General features: G+C 37.9%; 1 protein-coding gene and 1 pseudogene across 3 annotated transcripts in view; one reads left to right on the plus strand and one right to left on the minus strand.

The window, feature by feature from the left end:
• The window catches only part of Pard3b (par-3 family cell polarity regulator beta), a 997480-nt gene that overhangs the window by 378872 nt on the left and 596866 nt on the right, over nt 1-21742 (plus strand). The gene's annotated exons all lie outside the window — the stretch shown is intronic.
• On the minus strand, nt 19193-19849 carry LOC116088497 (annotated as a pseudogene).

Genomic DNA, 21742 nt, shown 5'->3' on the forward strand with positions numbered 1-21742 from the left:
TAAAATAATTATTTAATATAATTATCAAAGTTAATTGTTATTGTTTAATATTATTAAAAATAAATTAATTGCAAAAAAGAACTTTAGAGCACTTTAGTATTTATAAACATATTTCAGTGATTTGACAAGTTCTTGATTCTAGTTAACAAAAACATTGTTTGTTGCTTACATTCTGGATGCTTTTGCATTCTCTAACTCTCAAAAATAGGTTAGGTTATAGTAAAAGGGAAGACAGGACTACAAGATTTTGTGAATAGATAGTAAGCAGAGTCCAGAGGCTTCATAGAGGTCCTACATCAAGGAAGCTCACATCTACTCTAAGGAATTATACACCCCTTAGAATAAATGTTATACATACAGTTGCATAGGGTTTTAGAATTAGCAATTGTCTAAGTGATTGACACTGTTTTACAAATGAATATGTGAAAGCTTCAATTCATTGTGTGCACTGATGCTGAATGACTAGTTGGTTTAACAGTGCAATTAGAATTGGTTCTCTAATACCATATTCCTGCATTTATGTGACATTTTTTGATAAACTATATATTTCAATTATCCATGCCCTTTAAATACTAGATGAATTAATAATAACACTTCATATCCTTTTGGAATTGAGATAAAGTATAAATTAATAAACAAATACTATGAATAATTGTAAATTTAAAGCTAATGAAGAAACCAAGACTAAAGAGTTGAGGTGCTTCAAGTTGCTTTTTAAGCCTATAGTTTGCTGGCTATTGTCCCTCACTTCATACATGCAGTGTGCCTGTGTGTGGGGGGGAAAGAGAGACAGAGAGAAAGAGGGAGAAAGAGAGAGAGACAGACAGACAGAGACAGACAGACAGAGACAGAGAGAGACAGAGAGATCGTACATCAAATCAGTATGTGAATGGAATCTCAACAATACTTTTACTATAGTGTAGACATCTCTACACCTTTGCTGACATGTCAGGTTTAGGGTCATACTGCGGCTTTCACTTTGAAGTCTGGAAGAGTAAGTGTCCTCTACCTTTCCCATGACTGTTCATATCACCTTTTTGTTCTGTGGTATCTGATCCTCTGGTCTCCAAAACACATTATGTAGCTTCTTGGGACTTGGGACCAAGTGACCTAGAGCTGTTACAAGTCCCAAGTTCCAAATGTGTGTCCTCAGACATGTAACTTGTCTTTGTGATGATTACAAATTTCCACACAAAAAATAGATGAGGTCCTATCTAGATGAAAGTGTAGATCCAAAATGAAGGTCCCATAGATTGCTCCTGGTTATGTTACCATTATCTGCAGCTTCTCACCTATAAAGAAAGCCTTTGTTTTGCTTCTGAGAGCTGCTATTATTTCACTAACACCTTGCTGAGTTTGCATCTAGCTCTGTGCCCCTGTCACTTTCCATCTCATGACCCCAATTAATTAGGAGTCTTATTTTGTGTCTTCTGACAATTTTCTCAGTACTTGATTGAAATTTGCAATTTGGGGTTCAAGCTTACATGGGAAGATAGTCCTTTAGTTATAAATTATTTTAGCAATGCAATTTAAATAGTGTTTCAGGATAAAAAGTACTTTGGATTTGCCTGTTGCCACTCCTGTGATCTGTGTTACCTAGATGTAAAGCAATCTGATTAAAGTTGGGAATTGAATTAATACTAGCTTTATTCTCTCTCCTTTAAACTTTGAAGATGAGGTACTTTCTCTTGTGAGCCAGTCTTGTTTCTGACTTGAAAGGTGCCCTGGATGCTTTATTGTTTCCATGTGTGTTTGTGCTTCTTTTAAAACAGAAATGGAAATTATAATTATATGTTTGCTATAATAGAATTATTTTCAAAACACTCATTTCTCTCTTCTTTATTTTCTTTCAGTAGTTCTCAGAAAACATTGTGTAGCCCTGGATTATTGTTGGAAATCCCTACCATTTTCTATATGAGTTTGAATAATTCAGGGCACAAAAGCAACATATGGGAACATTTTTCTCAGTTCTTAAGGAAACCAAATCCCTTTATGGCCCTGATCTTCGGGAAAACATAACGAAGAGGGAAGCTTACTCTTTTAATTAGGCTGTAGTGTGTAAGTAGCCGCTGTGCCCATAATGTGAGTTTAAGTCTTGGCATCTGATCCTAGACAAACACACTCACACCACACACATAGCAGAACTAAAGCTCCTGGTTGGCTTGGGCTCCTGATGAAGCCTTTGAATCCCCCACTACAAAGCACTTAAGCCTGTGAGGACTCCTTGTTGCTAGAAGCTCTCTCCTGCAAGCTGAAAACCAAGAGTTAAAATCACCCACAGAGCTGAGGTCATTTGCTTGGGTGAATCCATAAGTCATAATTTGGTCATTGAGTTTCATCCTATTTGTTTCTTTTGAGGCTGATCATTCAAAAGTTAGCAGCTATAGAAAGGCTTTTCTTTCTTTTCTTTTTTCTTCCCTGGGAGCCTGGTATTTTTTTCCCTGTGCAAGCTAGATGAATGATGCTGTAATTAGCTATGGTGACCTTGCTAGGCTATCATCCATCAGTCATGGCCACATAGTCAACAAAATGTGTGCTGCTTTTCTGGTATGATGGTAACTAAATCAGGACTGAGGAGGTGACAGCCCGTCTAATTTATTCTGGGCACCATTCTTCTTTTGCTATTGTTATTTTGGTTTTTATTTTAGTTTTGTTTTCAGAATAGGTAAAATGTTGCCTGAGGTGAGGGGGGTTCGGAAGGGGCAGGGACTAACAGGTTATTCACTAAATATCTAAAATGTATGTTGGAAAACGGCCAGATCGTACTAGTCAATTGAAAGAATAAATTCAATATTAATGCAGCCCAGTCCTAAGAAATACTAAATATTAATTACTACACAGGAGTAATTTTTGTTTGTATTCAGCTAAGCACAAAGCTGAATCTTGAATGTGGCTTGTCTATTGAATATGCAATTTAAAATACAAGTAGCATTGCTTCTCCCACAGAGGAATGTTGGGTGTGTTCAGAGTTCTTTCCAAGCTGAGTTCCTACCTTCTAGAAGTTTAACATGATGAGGTTTGCATAAAAAGTAGTCTTTATTCTTATAAATGGATTTTAAATAAGATATTGTTTATGAAATGATGTAATGGTATATTTTGGTGAGAATATATGGCCACCATCTCAACTTTGTCTACTTTATATCCATTTAGACAGAGATCTTAGTCTCTTCATTTTCATTTTCATTTTTCTGACTCAATTTTAGCTATCCTTTATCTCTTTTCCTTAATTTTGTACAATATATCTGTGTATATTTGTTTCACTGGTAAATGGTTTCATTTAACACTTAAGTGAACACTAAATAAAAAATTGTTTTAATAGGGTTTATATTCCACAAAACTGTAAGAGATTACCTAAAACACAGACTTTAATACTTGGTCATTTCTAGGTGTATTTTGTAAGTTGATTGTGTGACCTCTTTAAAAAAAAAAAAGAAAAAAAAAACAATTTGCCACCTCCCCTTTGGCCTCTTACCAATGCTGGACCCACACTGAGATGGAGCCTGCAGATCCTCTAATAAACAAACGGAATGAAAGGTCACCTCCCCCTGTTCACTTGATGTTAGACCCCTGGGTTTTAAGCCTCTTTTGCAGATTGCTTTTAATAGTAAGGGCAGTGAAGCTACATTTGCAAAGGCCTGGTCCCTAAGTGGTGAAGAATATCTTCAGTGACTCTGTCATATTCTGCTTTGTTGAGCACCCTGGACCAATGGTAAAAGTGATTTGTGATTTATGTTTTTTCTGGGAGAAGGAAATAACAAAAGGAAACGTGCACCTGTGAGTTCTCCTCCTTCCTTTATTTTAGCCGCAGTGTCCTGCCTTGGGAGCGCTGCAGCTCTCTGCTCTGTTCTAGCTACCTTGAGAAGCCAGGCCAATGCCGGCAGAGCTGACCTTTGCTCTGGGAGCCTGTGTTACAGGCTTAGCTCGCCGATTACAATACAGTGTTAAGTTACTTTATGGAGCAGTCCTCTTCTCCATCCAGCATTCTTAACTTCATGACGCAGGTTTGGAAACACACCTTTTAAAGATATGTGTGTGTTTGCAGTTTTCTCATTACCCTAGCCAAAATATCATAATCTACCTGATTTTCTCCTGCCATTTATATTTGGAGAGTCTTGCTTAAAATCTTACATATAATAAAGCTTTTCTATGGATATCATAAAACAAGGTTTAACCATTTGTATTTTTCCCGTGTGTGTGTGTGTGTGTGTGTGTGTGTGTGTGTGTGTGTGTGTGCGCGCACGCACGCGCGTGCATGCGTATGCGCCCAGATGGGCAAAGATAAAAAAAAAAAACCCACTAATTTAATTATTTACAGAAGATCCATCTTAAGGACAAGTCACTCAGAGTTGGATACGCTTTCATGACTGGCTCAGGACTTTCTCATTTGCTTTGACTGATAAAGCTATATGATGAATTATACTTCAGTATGTACACATTTGGTTATTTCCTTTCATGCCCTATTAGACATTTTTCTAAAATACTGATTTGGCCCAGTGAAAGTAAGAAATCCTGAAAGAGCTTGATCTCTTCGTACTCACATGCACAGCAGTAAGAATGACTGCCTTCCTGAGCCATGGCTGCTCCAGGAAGTTAGCTCTCTTTTGTTTAGCCTTTTAATGTTCAGTAGATAGAACACAGGACATCCTAGCTATTGCCACCACGCCTTGTCAGATTGCCTTTGGAACCATGCATCATACACAAACAGTGACTCTCAATCTGTCTAGGCATTGGCTTAATGAGAACATTTTACAAGCTATCAGAAAGTACCAATACCTTTCAAAAATGTCAGGATGATTCTGCTTACTAATCTGTGTGACTATGAGATGATATGAATTCCTCAGACCTCTATGGATGGAAGAAGTCTAGAACCTTGTTTTCAAGTTAAAATTAGAGAAAAGGGAAGATATGACACATCTTATTTTCCTTGGTTTATATGGACTACTTAGCTATGGCGTCTTAATGGATATGATCAAGGAAACTGAGCTTGCGTTTTGTAATTACCCAAACTCATGCAAAATTATGATACTTTTATTTGGGCTCTCAGATAATATTGTCTAGAAGAAGCTGTGACTTTAATGCTCATGTTTCTAAAAACTGTGGGAGAAATGTTGTCTCTATGATTTTAATACGCAACTTGTCCTTAAAGCATAGCCTAGCTGCACAAAGCTAGGCAGTTTGCTGTCATCTGCTGCTGGGAAACTATGAAGATCAATTAAACCTCACTTGTGTTTGTAAAATAAATAGACTTCCTACCCTAGAGATATGAATGCATGAGGCAAGCTCCTTCCTTTAGTCACAGTTCAGGAATAATGTCCTTTGACCTCGTGACTTTAGTTTGGTGTTACAGTTAACTTCCCTTTTAGTAGGGGGCTCAGCATCTGCACAGCAAACATCTGCTCTTTGGAGAAGGCTAGGCATAAGAATGTAACTATGGAAATCAATGTATTGGGTGTTCATGCTAGGAAAAAAAATGGTGGCATGCTTGTCACCAGCTTCAGTTAATCAATAATTATTTATTGATGTCTCCGGAGATGAAAAGCATTATGCAAGGCTACCAGAAAAAGATAAAATAACACAAGTCATGAACTCCTTCCCAAGCAGCTCACAATCTCTTTGACAGAAAATAAATTACTGTGTGATTCTCTTAGCTTTTTTATGATTCCATTTTTATAATTTTTGGCTGTTCGAATAGAGAGGCTACAATTACCAAACTTTATATGTGAGAAAGCCTTTGCCTTCTAAGCTAGTTCAGATGCTCATGAACTCCTCACGAGCTTGCTGATCGTCATAAACATGGCCTCCCACAGCTTTGCTAATCGTTTTGACTTTTATTTGGCTCTCGGTTCCTAGTAAAGGGAAATAAGTTTTCAGTCTATGTGTGGTTCCTCTGTCTTTGGTTTGGACAGTGAGTGACCTTAAAGCAATCAGAAATACCTCAGACCCCAAGTCTTCCCATGGTAGCCTGCAATGTCCTCTGCTGCACAAGGAGGTCTCCCGAGATGTAATGGATTGATGGATGACTATCTGTTTTCCCTTTATCCATGTATACATCCATCCCTCTTCCTGAAGACAGACACTCCAGGCCAATGTGCTCTTTTATTTCTAAACATCAAATATGGAGAGCATGCTGTTCCACTGGGGAACTCAGCAGGTATACTTTCTGCACGAATTACTTGTGTCTGAACTGAAAGAAGTCTAAGACCCACTGTGTGTGCCCCTTTTGCTGAGGATTTCCTAATTGCTGGATGGGTTTTTCCTTTCTGCAGCTTTATTATACCTCACCCTGATTTATGTGTGAAACAGACATGTTTAAGTAAATACATTTCTGTCCCATTCTTCTTTTTACTCAAAGCATTACTTTCTGGTTTTACACTGTAGTGAATGTGATCGCCTCCTGTTTAAAATTTACTACATTTTGGGCTGCAGAGGAGCATCATGGAGGATCTTATTGAGAAGATCAGTGAATAGGTTTTGTGTGCCCATTTTCATACACAAATATGTACACATGTGCCACAGTATCTGCCATACACATAGATCTTCTCAAGATTTGATTTTCTCCAGAAGAACTTTCTTGACTTTCTTACTGTCCTGTTTTAGAAATAACATTTAGCATGTGTTTGATAGTACTGAGTTGGTATCCTGATGTTTTGCCATGTCCGCAAGACAAAATTCTTAGAGGCTGGCAAGATTCTTTTCTATAATTTGTGTCTCTACATTAAGACCCAAATATTTTATATTTCCTATCTAAGGCAGTAATGAAATAATTAGGAATAGAGAGGTATGAAAATCACAGTACATATTTACTCCAAAGCAGTATGGCATTGAAATTAAAATCATAAGCCCCAAAGCAAAGCTAATTAAATATGATTCTGCCACCTGCACACTGTGCAAACTCAGGGAAGTCTCTTAACCTCACTGTGTCCATTACATCATTTGTAATCCATGAGTGGCAATGACTTGGTCGTGTTATTGTGAGCAACAAGTGAGGACATTTGTATATATACTTAGACTAGATGCTGTGAGGTAAGCAGTAGCAGAAAACTGTTAGACATTGTTGTTTTCATCAGATTTATTGGTTATTTCGAATGAAATCTCTTTATATTTATGCAGACATCTTTTCACCTGATCCTGTCTGTTTTTCTTGTTTCCCACTTTCAATTTTCCCACTCATGAAACCATAGTGTGTGTGTGTGTGTGTGTGTGTGTGTGTGTATTCAGGCATTCTATCACTTCCTTTAATCCATGAATTTAAATCTTTTGTGTGCGTTTTCCTCAAGCACACATAATAGGTAAAATAGTTTCTTAAAGACAAAACAGCAGCCAGGACATTAATCAGAATGGCTTGTGTGATGGCTGCTGGATTTGTGCAATAACTTCCCGCATGTGTTTAGAGATTTGCAGGAGAATAATTGCTGTGATCCTTTTGATCTTTATTTAACTCCAGTATTTACTCTTATATTCCCATCTTGACTTAGCATACATTTTTAAGAATATTCCTCCACTGCTGTAATGTGTGCATGCTATTTTCAAATATATTTAGAGAAAGAAACATTATTTTTTTTTACTAGCTTAAACTACTTAAAACTAGCTATCCATATTGATTACATGGTAATCATCTCCATTGAAATATAAAGATTAACAAAATACAGATTTGTGTTCAAGGTGTTCACACTCAATATATCATGTCTTGTTTCTTCTCACTGAGAGAACACACAGATGGTGTTTATATAGATAATGCACTGGCATAGTAGGGCTGATCTTTGATATCTCTGTGTATTAAGGTGGCGCTGTCTTTATTGAATAGTTCTTTCTTGCTTCTTGAAAGAATCCATTTTTTCTTTCAATTTTTGTAACTAGCAGACCATGTTGGGAGGCTCAGAACAACTATAGCTCTGGCTAGCTCTGATCATAACTATAGAGTTCCCCTAAACCCACTCCATGCTCAAGACACTCAAATAGAAAATCTCAATTGCTAGTCCACACAGATGCTGGCTTGCTATCTACCTAGCATCCCTATGAAATACTGTACCAACAAATTGTCTTGCAGTATTGTGAAAATGCTAGCTCTCATTTCACACAGACACTAACTTACTTCAGTATACAGAGTATTCAAGATAAAGCTACAAGAGTTTAATTAAGTAGAAAATGCCTCAAAACATTTTCCAATTATGTATTTTGAAATGAGTAAGAAACTGTATTGGTGCAACTAAATGATAAAAAACAATTCACTGTTATTCTTTAAATCTACAAATTTACTTGGGGACTTAATTGGTACAGAATTAACAAGACAGGAATTGGTTACTGCATAAGAGGAAAATCAGTCTGTTTCATAAATTAGAATATATTCTGTATGACTTGTCTTTCTACTAAAGATAGATTTGATTTGTTTGATTTTACTAAAGGGGAGAATTCTAGACTGCATATGTCCAAAGAGGAGAATTGATATAATTACCAAAATATAGAAAATTTGAAAATGTTTGTCCTAAGGTATATAGGTAATTGCAATTGTTTTGTCATGTTTTGCTTAGATTATTTGGATAATTGCCTCCATTTTCTCCCTGATTTAGTATAAGTAGACACAGCTTGAATTTTTGTGGGAGGCTGTTACAGATATTTTCTTAGCAGAGTCATTAAAACCCAAATGATTGATTCTACAAAACTTTGGTATAGCCATTGCATTTGGGATTGTGCAGCTGGTAGTGGGGACTGATGCATTTCACACATGACATAAGAATTTCCTTTTTGGTAGCTGCATTCTGAAATAATTTTTTGATTATCAAACCCTTAAGATATGTTTGTTTACCTTTTTGATTATAATTAACAGCATATTGTTTGGAATAACACTCCAATTTTTAAATTGAGATCTTTGTAAACAGTGTCTGAAAAGTCTTCATGAAAGTTGTTGGTTACTTTACTTATCACCACAATCAAATATCTAACTTGAAGTAGTGTAAGGAATGAACAATTTATTTAGATCCGTCGTATGAGAAGATGCAGTTCATATTGTGGAGAAGACATGGGGGCAGGATTTTGGTTGCATTTCATCTGCAGTCAGGAAGCTGAGAGAGACGAGTGCGGGTGCTCATCAAGCTTTCTCCTGTGTGGTTCCCCACCTTCCCACCATTAAGTCTAGGCCACAGCCTGTGAAATGCTGCCACTCTGTTTAGGGAAGGTCTCGGTGCATCAGTTCAACTTCTTTGGAATTGCATTCTCAGGCATGGCTAGAAGTGTGTCTCCCAGGAGTTTCTAAATCTAGTCAAGATGGCAATGGATATTAACCAATTCATCGTCTATGTTGATTGGGAAAGAAGAGCACACTAGGGAGATTATTTCCCTTAAGGAAATTATGATGTTGCATTATCAAATTCAATGAATGGGTTCAATTGATAATTCAGAGCGGAAAATTCAACTTATATGAAGAAAATTTGAGTCATGTGTTAAATAACTAAACCAGTGTCATACAAAATTTCAAGATTTGAGAAAAATTTTCATCTCATTGTAATTTAGTAGTTAAATTGGCAAAAAAAAAAAAGCTGTATTCCTTTTTTAAAGACTTGACTTGCATTATTTGACAAGTATTAATAGATTTTTGTGAAATATATTTGTAATAGTCAGGATTTTTCAATGTTCTCATTAGTCAATTGAAAATAATTAACACACTTCTCATATGTCATATGTGTGGATGGATTCATTTCACTACTTAATCACTGAAAATTTTAGAGTTTCATATTGAGGTTGAAATTGAATTTGGCAAAATGGCTTCATGGAATTTTAAAGTTAGAGCAATGTCAGCCAGAGTTCTTAGGAGCATACTTTCATTTCTCTATTTAATGAAAATGGCATTAGTATTAAAGGTAAATTTATGTATGTTAAATAAGCTAATTGGGTATTGTAAGTTATAGATTATGTGGAGAAGCACTTAATTCAGCGTCAGGGAGTGCCCTGGGCCTGGGGTTTAGAAGAGGTGCCTGCTCCTCTTACAAGACACAAATATTATGATTAAAATGAAAAGGACTGTTTGAGTACTGCATGTGGGATACCTTAATCCCACTTTCCTGCCTGCCCCAGTAGTTAAATAAGGCGGTAATGATATGGATCTGTAGTTTAAGAGCCTCAAGTGACTACTGAGCTTTGTTGGGCAGAAGGAGTGTAAGCAGCAAATGGAGACATCATCTTGGAAGTAACTCCCCTTCACCACACTTCTGCTCCCACCTCCGATGAGTTCACCACCAATGAAGCTCTACAGGCGTGGCCCTATGTGTCTGTGTGATAAGCTGCCAGGTTGAGAACCTGTCTGCCTTAGTCTTGTCCTCTCTTGTGTTTCATTTCTATGTCTTCCCTCATAGTCCATTTTTCCTTCCTCTTATATCAAATCCTTACCTCTTTCCTGCAATTCTTCCCTATTTACCATCTCTATCTACTTTTCTGCCTATGAGTTCTCTTTTCGTTAGAAACCAGACTACAAAATCACTTACCTGCTGGTGCCCACCTTTCTGAGAAATGTACTCTGTTATGTTCGATCCTGATTGAAAACTTAGTGATGGATAGATATCAAAAGAAAGGATATTCTTTATGTGATAGAAAACTTTCTCACAAATGAGTAATAAGTATAGAATGTGTACAATCACAATGCCATGAGAACATGTGTAGTTCACAAAGATGTGACCTGAAGAAAAAAGAAACACACTTTTGTGTCATTGTCCTGAACCATAGGCATACACAGAGGGTCTTGGTAAAGCTGTTTTGAGCAGCCAACTCCCAGCCTGGCCTCGGTGCAGGAAGCACTAATTCTGCCAATATAATTATACGTGAAGTCACATGACGGCCTCATGAAAACATGAAACACCTGACAAGGGCTTTGAAACTGAAGAAAGAGGCAAGGATTAAGAGTTATAGATTAGTAGCAAAGAGCTTACCTCAGGATCTCTGTGAAGGTGTCAGGCCTGCTACATCTGCTGACTTTGGAGGTAACATCTGTTTGTCAACCAGATAGAACTAGTTCCCCTCAGCTCCTTTACTTTGCCTGCTGCCAGTGCTGGTTGAAAAGATTCCTCACAGCATACAGAGAAATAAGTCCATCCAGTGTTTCACAAATATGCATAGGTAATAAAAGAATCAAAATAAACTGCCAAAACATCCTTCCTTAAACCAAGTCTATGGAACTAGGAAATGTTATGGTCAGAACCAATCAACCTTCTGTGTGATTTATCTCAGCATTGCCAACTATTAATTTGTAATGATCACCACTTTCCCTCCATTAAATCGCAGACTTGCCTTGAGCTCTCCCATCAAGTTTTGCAATACATCACATTAAATGTAAAGGCCAATATGACAGCCACTCTGATGGTGACATTCCTTTTTGTGGGGCTCAGGTCTTTCCTAGCAAGAAACTATCCAACAGTTTGTTATTACCTTAAGCACATTTATATTTCTGAAGCATGCATATGATTGTGCATTGTGGGTGCATATCAGTACTGTGAAAGGATTCTTTCTTTGCCTAGGTGAAGGCGCTTCTGTATTTCTCAGTATGTTCTGGGGAGGTTTCCTCCTAATATGATAGCAGCCAGAAGAATCATTGTGATCAGAATGACCTTTCAACGGATAATTTGACAGACACTTGATGGACAGCATTCTTCCATCTCTCAGCCAACCTTTTATCTCCTTGCCATAAAATGACGGAATGAAATTTTAACTCAAGAGATAAGATTCTCAATAGTCATTTGTTGCATATCTCCCTCAGTACAGTTCCTCAAAATTTGAAAGCCCTCTTTTTTTCAAGGTATTTTTCATTACCTGGAGAAAATGTTTCCTTTAGGGAGATATTCTAAAACAATAGTACAGGTGTTGAATCAAATTTCCCAGGTGTGTATGGGACTCTATGGTTCCTTAATACCATTGGCTTGCTGTATTAAATGGTTCTCTTGTGTCCTATAAGATGCAAGTCAACTTTCAAAGGTGCCTTTCCTCATACTAAGAGAGTAGCTTTGACTTTGACAAAAGTGTGGACTGTGGAGCACCCAGTTAAAGCATCCTGAGGAAAAAAATAAAATTAAAGCAGTTTACTGGTGAAATGAAGGCAATCAATTTGCAAATAAATGTGTTTTTAAAATGTAGCCCTGGGGTGACATGCAAATTCAGAAGACTAATATTTTCTCTGGGAAAAGGGATTTTTCTCTTGAATTCTGAAAATGGCACCAGAATGGAATGTTTGTTGATTGGTAACATACATAGTTTCATTAAGAATGTTTTTGTAGTATTAACTTTGTCAAAATATAAAAAGATTTTATGTAGTTCAGAGACACAAATTATAATGGTGTACATTGTTATTTATATGTTTCTTGAAGTATCTACTTTCTACAATGTTTATGTCTGGGCTCTGGGACATTGTCATTTTTGAGTACTGTTCTATCTTTATCCCCTGGTAGAGTGCCTGGGATAGAGCGGTGAGTCAATAAATATTCATTCAATGTATGCATGTGTGCATTCAATAAAAATAAGTATGTGCATTTTCATCTCTTTCTTTACAATTTGTCTTCAGTATTTTATACAGGGGACTTTTGGTTGGCTATTTTCAGATTGGGACTCAATTTTATGTCACTGCTTTTTACACAACCCCAAATACTAAACATATGCCAGAAAATGTAGAAACTGATTTGTCAGTTCATATGGGGAGGTGTTTCATTCCATTATTTTTTTTCCTTCTGGGAGTTCATTATGTTCTTCCAGCTGACAAGGAGAATTGAAAAGGTGACATATATAAGTCTGAAAAGAAGGGTAATTGAAATATAAAAGGAGAATCTGGGGAGAGGCACTTAGATTAGATGTTGTCATAAAGAGGGAAGGAGCAGGAGGAAAAGAATGCCCTGAGGTCAGATTAGTGTCTGTCACCTCTCAGAGGACAAGGAGCAGGGTCTGTCATCTCTCAGAGGAGGGGGAACACCCCAAAATCTTTAAAAATCAAGCAAGCAAGCAAACAAACAAACAAACAACAACAATAACAACAAAAAAAAAACACCAGCTGGCCCAGAGAAAGAAGGGGACAAAGAGCTATGTAAGCTAGGGCTAGCAGTAGACAGTAATTGATACATGTCACTCTCTGCCATCTTAGAGCTTAAATTGACATTTAGGGGTTATGGATTTGAATCCCACAGGAAGAATAAGCAATCAGTGCCTTCGTTTCCTCAAGAAACTGAATTTGTGCCTGCAAATGATGCACATGACAGGAAAAAAGCAAGTAATAGCGAAAGATGTTATGTGTAAAGGCATGGGGTACAGGTTACAAGAATTGGGACAAGCTTCCTAACCCTAACGAAGAACTAGGGAGGGAAGGTTCAGGGACGTTTTCCTAGATGAAGTGTCACATTGTCTGTGGTCTTAGAAGTGGAAATAATAGTCCAGACAAAGTCGGTAGCATTGCATGTTGAGGGAAATGAAAACAGCAGTGTATGACTATGACAAGGGAGCAGAGAGGGTGGGATCTGGGGAGAAGTCTGATGAAAGATGGCTGGAAAGTAGGAGGGAATTGATCTGAGTGGGTTGGAATGGCCAAGTTATGGAGTTATGGCACCTTCCTAGAAACTATTGAGACATGTTTATTCCTCAGATGTCAGCAAAATGCTAACTGCTAAAATTGCACTTTGGGTGTGAAAAGTGTCAGTTATGTGAGCATCTTTCTCTCATACCTTTATCAGCATGGACATCACCATTGCCTCTGAAGTCCCAAGTGTGCCCTTTGTAAGTCCCTGCTATCTTTTCCCTAGGAGAGCAATTCTTTCACTTTTCTTTATAATTAAACCACCTAGTATTATATTTATGAGAATTATATGGTTCATAGTTTTTATGAAATTTATTTGAACCTTAGGAACAGAATTATGTACTGTGGACCTTCTTTTACCTCCATATTACCTGTTATGCTATCATGTGTTGCTGGCACTCGTGTGTTTCATTGCTTATAGTTTTATAGTTTACTAAAGCTGTGCATTCATTCCAAGGTTTTACCTTATATTGATTTGTGTTAGTCAGATTTCTATTGCTAGAACAAAGATTCCTGATATAAACAACTTAAAAGAAGGGAGATTTATTTTCAAGTATACTGTTATTTCCTGGCCAGCTGTGTCAATTAATCCATGACCTGGGTTGAGACAGAATGTTGTGTGGTACATGGTAGAACAAAGCCAATGTACCATTATAGCTACTAAGGAGAAAGAAATGAGTTTGGGGACAATAACAAAATGCACCTTTAAAGGCTACAGTCATCCACTTCTTCCATGAACAAATCCATTTTTGATGCTACCTTCACTTCCTGATAGGATAACACTTGCACATGACCCAAACACATTAGCATGTCGTTCTGAAGAATCAATTCAGATCTGAATCATGATTAAAAATTCAGATCTGAATCATAATTAAAAAGTATTCTTCCCTATATGCTGGTAACATGTTTAACAGTTTTCTCTAGGAGATAATCTTAGGAATGAAACCATTGTTTCGTAGTATATCTTTCTTTTCAAATGTATTAGATAGTGTAAAATTGCTTCTCACTGTAATTTTACTAATTTTTTTAAAACCAGTAAGTAGAATTCCAGATGTTCTACATGGTCAGCAAGATTTAATGGAGCTATATTTTAAATTTTTGCCCCTTTATAGATATGAAATATTTCATTGTGCTTATGCTTAAGCATAGTAAATGTAGACATTGACCATGCAGATTGGCTTGTCTGTGATGTTCCTCTTAAGACTCTTGACCACCTTTGCACATTTCTTTCCTGATTTATAGGAATTTTTTACATGTTTGAAATATTAACTATTTGCAGTTAGTGTACACTGTACATGTCTTCTCTGGCTTGGTAATTTATCTCTCAACTCCTACGTATCTTTCAATGAACAGGAACTCGAGGCTTCAGTAGAGTCAAACATCATATTTCTCTTCATGTTTGGAAATTCCATTTTTTCCAGCAGTAATAAATTAGTGGCTCAGTTAGTGGAGTCTCAGCTTAGAATATGCAGAACTTTGGGTTCAGGCCCCAGTGATGTATTGAACAGGACATAGAGGTATCCACCTAATCCTACCACTCTGAAGTCAGGAGGGTGGAGCATTCATGTGCAGCTATATGGTGAATTTGGAATCGCTGGAGATACAAAACTCTGCCTCAACAACATATTATAACTTTGTCTCTTTAAAATTTTGACTTTTCCCATGGATATTGAGATCCATCATTTCCTCCATAAGAGATGGTTACTTTCAAGTACCATTTGTTATAAAGTTTTGTTTCTCCACCAGTTTACAGAGCTATTTCTGCCAAATTCAAATTTCTTAATATTTCTGTGCCTGTTTCTGGATGCCCTAAATTATTTCATTTGTCATTCTGTCTCTTTGTATGCTAATGCTATGCTCAAGTAATTACTGCTGCTCTGTAATAGTTTGAGAGATCCGTCACTGCAGACTCTTCATCTTCTTCAGGAATGGTCCGATTATTCTTCGCCCTTTATTCTTCCACTTACATTTTAGAACTGGCCTGTTGAATTTGATGGAAATGGGGGTGAATCAATATTTCCTTGGGACAGTGACATCCTCATAATAGTCAATCTTCATATGAAGGACCATGTCTAAACTTCTTTTCTTCTTTCATTTTCAGTAAAGGATGTGCTCATTTGAAATTGTTTCTCATTTCCCAATTTTTGTTGGTATTATAAACAATACTTACTTAATTTGTTTTTTGTTTGTTTGTTTTTGTTTTGTTTTTTTTCAAGACAGGGTTTCTCTGTGTAGCCCTGGCTGTCCTGGAACTCACTCTGTAGACCAGGCTGGCCTCGAACTCAGAAATCCACCTGCCTCTGCATCCCAAATGCTGGGATTAAAGGCATGCATCACCACTGCCCGGCTTACTTACTTAATTTGACTATGTTCTTTATTGGCATATGGAAATTAATTTGTGTGTGTGTGTGTGTGTGTGTGTGTGTGTGTGTTTGTGAGTTTGTGAGTACACATGTGTGTATATGTGTGTGTGTATGTGTTTGTATGCTTGTTTACATATATGCTGATGATGGAACTCTGGCCTCCTTACATGTTAGATTAGTCCTCTATCACTGGCCTTCCCTTCCTCCAGAGTATTCATTTGATTGTGTTTTAAGTGTTTATTTTTTTAATGTGACTGTCCTTCCTGCATATACATATGTGCATAGCATTCAGTCAGTACTCATGGGGGCCAGAAGAGAGTGATGAATCCCCCAGAACTGGAATTATAGATAGTTCTTATCAACATGAGAATGCTTATAAGTAGACCTGAATCCTTTGCAAGAACAGCAAATGTTCCTAGCCTGTGAGCTATATCACTCCAGCCCCAGGAACAAAAAGTTTCTAAAGTATATTGAATTTCTACTAGTGATTCTATACAGTCATGCCGTATCTGACTATTTAAGCCTTTGAACCACTCTATATTTTGTTAATCCTTATAGCTAGCTTTCTAGCCTGAGGATGCTAAGAGCTGCCGTGTGAGGCAGAGGCTATTAGATATTAGATGTAGGTGATGCTACTGAGCATCTTAGCAAGGATCTGCTCAGCCTTTTTCAACTTTGGGTGTGATTTTGCTATGTATTTACACATTATTTGTGTAGAATTCCTGTTATTTTATGCCTGTGTGTTACTTTGATACTTATAATTTATAGCTTGCAACATGACTATGTATGTTACAACACACTGAAATACTAGAAGTATCTTATTATTCTGAGTCAGGGTTGAGAAGTTGAGTGTATTCTCCTTTTCCTGTGAGGAGTTTTAGTAGGATCCCTTGCTGTCCCCACTTCCGTCCAAGTATAGCAATTGTAACACAGTGAGGCAAGAAGAAAGGTTCAAGGAGCAATGGGGAAATGCCAGAAGGCTTTTCCAATTGCAGAAGTTTCTGTTAATTTCTAGTCACTAATATTTTTTGTCGATTAAAAATTTTTGCTTTATATTTTTATCCCTCTATCTACTGAGATGACTAAATTGTTTTTTGCTGTCATATATTCACATGAAAAATTATTTTAATTATTTTTAAATTTATACAAATTTGCATCCCTGGGGTAATGTCCAATTGTCAATAAAGTGTTGCATGTTTAAGCATTGCTGGACTCCTTTTGCTGATTCTATTGTTCCTGGGAGCTCGGTCTCTAGGTTTTAGAATTTGTTGTTTTATTCTCCTCTCATACATCCTGACTGCCACCTATCTTTACTCCTTTCCTCCAAGTCCTCTCCTGTTTCCCATCTCCTAGCATCTACTGCTTCTCCATTTCCCTTCAAAATAGAGCAGGCCTCCCAGTGATGTCAACTGAACAGAGCATAATTTGATGCAATAAAACTAGGCATAAGCCCATTTTTCAAGACTGGAAGAGGCTGGAGGATATGGAGCCTGAGCTGGCCTTCTGTAACCAGAATAGGTTCCCAGTGGTGGAACTGGGACACCAACCAACACACACTTGCCCTGCCTGCAAGATGCACTAGATCTGTTTTTTGTTTGTTTAGTTATTTGTTTGGATTCTTTTTAGTAAGATTATTCAATAATGTCCAGTTGGAAGGTTTTCCACTTGCTGTGTTGTAAAGTTAGTTCTAGCATACAGCATAATCAGAAGTAGAGTCAGGAATGTTGTCAAGTTACCTACCTGGATAGATATCTTGGTTATAATTTATGTGTGTTGCAGTGAGTTCATATTTAGCACTTTGCAAAAAAGGTATTCTTCTAGAATCCCTTTCAGTCATATCAATACTACAGAGTTCTGGAGAACACCAAGGGGTGATGCAGATGGCTGGTTTGCCCTGTCAATGAGAAGGATTCTTAGAAATGTGACTCTGATTCCAATAATGCTGCATTTTCAGAAGTGAAAACATTCAGGATCATTTTTCCATAGTGTATACAAAGTAACTTCCTACAGAGTGTACAAAGAAACTATTAAAAATTGATTTTTGAACTTTGAAGGTGTTCTTTTTATTTTCATTGAATAAGACCAAATGCACGACACCTGTGCTATCTTCTAGAGCTGAGAACATTCCCCTGTGATGTTTAAACTTAATTCCAGAGTCCCAATACTATTGATAGTCATTCTCCTCTCCTCCTATACAGTAAAGTGCTTACTCTTAATTGCTGTAATATTCACAAGGAGGCCTTTGGAAGTGAAGGACTCTCAGCAGAAGGATAGCATTGTAAGAGGTAACGATAAAGTGGTATTAAGAAGTATCCAATTTACTTCAGTGAATTCAATATATCTTCAGAAGCACAAGGCACATGGTACCTGAACTTTTCTAGTGATAAGGGAAAAGTTTGGTATGCATTCAGAACAGAGAAACTTCAAAGTTTTACTTCAGTCTCAAAACAGTATTCAGGAAAAGTTTCCTATTTGCTTATGGGTTGCAAGGGATGATTACATTCTGAGCTCTTTCTTTAGCATTTCAGAATTGTTATCAATGACAAATATGGGTGATGATCATTTCAAAGTACTTTCTTATGTTTCTTGTGCCTTTATGGAAACACTCTGCCACTCTGGGGTAGTTACTTAAACTTCAATTGAACATTATGACATAAATCACTCTCTGACCAGAGCAGATGTCAAAGATAGAGGTGTCAGAGAAGGTCCAGCACTATCAATACTGCCTTCCTAGCACCTGGAACCACCACCTCATAGTTTGGTTCCACTGCATTAGATTTGTAAAACTGTGCTTTTAGAATGGCTGTGGCCCTGTGTTCTAGACCCTCTGAGTGGCTTAGGTGTCACATACAAAAGCTGTTGATGTTAATCAAATGTGTGTCACCTATGCTGGAGTAGGTGAGGTGCTCATGGTAGAAGATTAACCTCACCTTCTCTGTTTTTACTTAATTGGATTTCCTAAAACTCCTATGTGCGTTCTTTTACATACATGTCAATGTCTGAGTACATGACACCATGGTTCTTCCTGTAAAAACTTTTAAAAAGATGGATGAAATAGCCAACTTACAAAATTGTACATTTTTTTTAACTAAAAGAGCTGATGATTTTATTTTCACATTTCACAATATAAATGAGAACCACACTTTTTGTATCACTTCTCCCTCCAAAAGTATTATTCTCTTTGTTAGGAAGGGAAGTTTCCTTGTCATGCATCTAGTAAACACTCAGGCTCAGCACCAAGATCTCTTGGTGAAACAGAACAAGAAATACAAAATGATAAAGAGTGCTTCTGCTCTTATCTGCCTGGCCAAGTCATGCCAGGCCATGTGGGCACCATCACAGGGCGGGCAGGAGGTCTCATCATTGGAGGCCCTGGCATCATGGGCATGTGGCCTCCCATGGGTGGTCTCATCCCAGAAGCTGGTCCCACAGGCATCATCCCAGGAGGGTGGGGGGGCATCATTAGCATCATGGGAAGGCCTCCCATATGGGGTGCAGGCATCATGCCAGGCCGAGGAGGACCCAGGAGACTGGGGGTAGGTGGGATCATGGCCCCCGCAGGTGCAAGTTAGAGGAGCAGAGAACGGAGCTGGAGGGATCTTTCCTTGTTGTTTTGTTTTTTTGTTTTTTGAGGCAGGGTTTCTCTGTGTAACTCTAACTGTCCTGGAACTCACTCTGTAGACCAGGCTGGCCTCGACCTCAGAAATCCACCTGCCTCTGCCTCCCAAGTGCTGGTTAAAGGCATGCGCCACCACCGCCAGCTTGGAATCTTTCCTTGTTGAAATGCAGTCGTTGTTTTGTCAGTCAGGCTCTGGGCCTATTCTTCCATCCATTTCTGGTAATAGTCTTTCACATTCTCTTTGTGTTTCTGACCACAGCAGTGTGTCTTCCTCACAGACAGAGAATTGTGGGTAAGATACATATCACAGTAGTCACAATAAAACTTCGGCATGATGCTTCACAGCCCATTGACTACCCGGGTCCAAAATTGTACATTTTTATAGCCAAACATATAAAAGATATTTGAGAAACATTGATATTCCTATGATTACACGCTTCATTTTTTTAAGATATTTTCTTTATTTATAATTCAAATGTTCTCCCCTTTTCTGGTTTCCCCTCCAAGAACCTCCATGCCATCCCCCTGCTCACCAACCCACCCACTACCACTTCCTGGCCTTGGCATTCCCCTACACTGGGGCATAGAGCCTTCACAGGACCAAGGGTCTGTCTTCCCATTGTTGACCGACTAGGCCATCTTCTGTTACATAAGCAGCTGGAGCCATGAGTCCCACCATGTGTACTCTTTGGTTAGTGGTTGAGTCCCTGAGAGCTCTGGGGATACTGGTTAGTTCATATTGTTGTTCCTCCTATGGGGCTGCAAACCCCTTCAGCTCATTTGGTCCTTTCTCTGGCTCCTTCACTGGGGACCCTGTGCTCAGTCCAATGGTTCATTTAATCTTATTTATCAGTGATAACAGCATTGCCCTATAATCATGGGATTTTTATTTTGTTTTGTTTGGCTGATTATTATTATTATTATTATTATTATTATTATTATTATTATTATTATTATTACAGTGATTGCCTGGGTCTTCGAGCCACATGGTTTGAGATTCTGACTTCTCAAAGCTCTGCATGATGCTGTCATCAGAGGTGTTTTCCTTGAGTCATCCTATGCAGAACAATAGCTGTACCATGAGGTTTGATTTTGTTCTGAGCATATGTTTGTAGCTTCTGCTTTATTATTTTACTTCTTATGTTGCTTCACAGATGCTCATTTCCAACAGTGGGAGCAAAGCCCAGGTGCAGTAACCCTGCTAGATGCTTTCGCATTGTTAATCTATAATTGAGTTTGAGTTGGCTGAACCTCCATATCTTGAAAAAATTCAACAGAATTTTTTTTTCTACTAGTCTATTGTAGATCCAGGTAACTCATCAAAGCATGACTCCCACATTGTTGCTCTGATCTAGGGAGACAGACAGACACTTTTATTTAGTCGTGTTGGGGCAACTACTCAGAAGTATACCATGTAGATTTTGTGTTCATCCACTATGGTAAGGGTTTTTGGTGTTGGTGGTGTTTTTGGTTTTGCTTTTGTGGCAGTGGAGGGTCAGAGTGATGGATTTCATTAGCCATAGTTTAAGCATGTTAAGTGGGAACATTTGTGTTTTTATTTATTTTACCTGATATATAAAAATTATACAAATTAGTGAGGGTACCAGTGGTACTTCAATATCTATATAATATTAAATCAAGTTAGACACATCTACTGCCTCATACATGTATCATATCATTTTTTCTCATAGCCTTATCCCTCTTGTTACCTCATAGCCTTAACCCTCTTGTTGCCTCATAGTATTAAACCTCTTGTCTCATAGCCTTAGCTCTCTTGTTGTCTCATAGCCTTAGCTCTCTTGTTATCTCATAGCCTTAGACCTCTTGTTACCTCATAGCCTTAACCCTCTTGTTGTTTTATAGCCTTAGCCCTCTTGTTGTCTCATAGCCTTAGCCCTCTTGTTGTCTCATAGCCTTAGCCCTCTTGTTATCTCATAGCCTTAACCCTCTTGTTGCCTCATAGCCTTCAACCTCTTGTCTCCTAACTTTAGCTCTCTTGTTATCTCATAGCCTTAAACCTTTTGCTGTCTTATAGCCTTAACTCTCTTGTTGCCTCATAGCCTTAGCCCTCTTGTAGTCTCAAAGCCTTAGCTCTCTTGTTGCCTCATAGGCTTAGCCCTCTTGTTGTCTCCTAGGCTTAGTCCTCTTGTTGTCTCAGAGCCTTAGCCCTCTTGTTATCTCATAGCCTTAGCCCTCTTGTTGTCTCATAGCCTTAGCCCTCTTGTT

The sequence above is a fragment of the Mastomys coucha genome, unplaced genomic scaffold (assembly GCF_008632895.1).
Source record: "Mastomys coucha isolate ucsf_1 unplaced genomic scaffold, UCSF_Mcou_1 pScaffold14, whole genome shotgun sequence".
Lineage (NCBI taxonomy): Eukaryota > Metazoa > Chordata > Mammalia > Rodentia > Muridae > Mastomys > Mastomys coucha.